General features: G+C 47.4%; 1 pseudogene; it reads right to left on the reverse strand.

Annotated features, from left to right (window-relative positions):
- Positions 1-343: 343 nt before the first annotated feature.
- On the reverse strand, positions 344-461 carry LOC126482632 (5S ribosomal RNA; annotated as a pseudogene).
- Positions 462-1,137: the final 676 nt, after the last annotated feature.

Consider the following 1,137-nt stretch of genomic DNA (forward strand, 5'->3'; position numbering starts at 1 on the left):
GAGGACTCGAACCTCCGCCGGGACCAGCCGCACAGTCCATGACTGCAGCGCCTAGACCGCTCGGCTAATCCCGCGCGGCTCTAAGCTACTTCTGTCGTGGATGAGGTACATTTCCTTGGCCCTATATTACTATAGCAGTATAGCACTCCGTCTTCAGGCCACAAGTGGCCCATCGGGACCATCCGACCGCCGTGTCATCTCAGCTGAGGGTGCGGATAGTAGGGGCATGTGGTCAGCACACTGCCCTCCCGGCCGTTATGATGGTTCTCTCTGACCGGAGCCGCTACTATTCGGTCGAGTAGCTCCTCAATTGGCATCACGAGGCTGAGTGCACCCCGAAAAATGGCAACAGCACATGGCGGCCCGGATGGTCACCCATCCAAGTGCCGGCCACGCCCGACAGCGCTTAACTTCGGTGATCTCACCGGAACCGGCGTATCCACTGCGGTAAGGCCGTTGCCCCTATATTACTATACCCTTCTAAAATTTACGATTGCAGTTGCTATCAATTCGCGGTTCCCGCCAATCTGGTATTTCAGTATAGGCTGTAAAAAAGGACATTTTGTACTTATTTTCTTTCTGAAACGCCATTGGACACCTTGTAATTGCACTTAATTAGTGCATAAACTATAACTTATGACTTCCTTTAAATAAAACATACAATTTACAATGGTTTAGTAACAATGTAACATTTCCCCTCTTTAGTGTTCTAGGGCTAAATCTGTTCCTATCAATCTCAGCCTGGTATCTGCTTTTCCTGCTATTTGCTTTATGTGGTCATTCCACTTTAGATCGCTTCGGTTAGTTACTCCTAGATATTGTCCGGTAGGCTCTGTTTCTAGCAGTTTGTTATCAGTATTGTAGTTGTATGTGTGCGCAATATGTTCCATTTATTTACGCTGAGGGTGGACTGCCAGATTCTGCACAGTTCATCAATCTGAATTTAGGTCGTTTTACAAATCGACGGTGTCTTCCGACGAAGTTACTTCCTTCCTTACAGACAACCTCGTCGTCTGCGAACAGTCTCAAAGAGCTTCCCACGCTTCCTACTACATCATTTATATACATTTTAAACAGTAGTGGTCCTACCACACTTCCTCGGGGTACCGTGAACGAATGATGATACATTTGCTGAAT

Source organism: Schistocerca serialis, chromosome 5, assembly GCF_023864345.2.
Source record: "Schistocerca serialis cubense isolate TAMUIC-IGC-003099 chromosome 5, iqSchSeri2.2, whole genome shotgun sequence".
NCBI classification, from domain to species: domain Eukaryota; kingdom Metazoa; phylum Arthropoda; class Insecta; order Orthoptera; family Acrididae; genus Schistocerca; species Schistocerca serialis.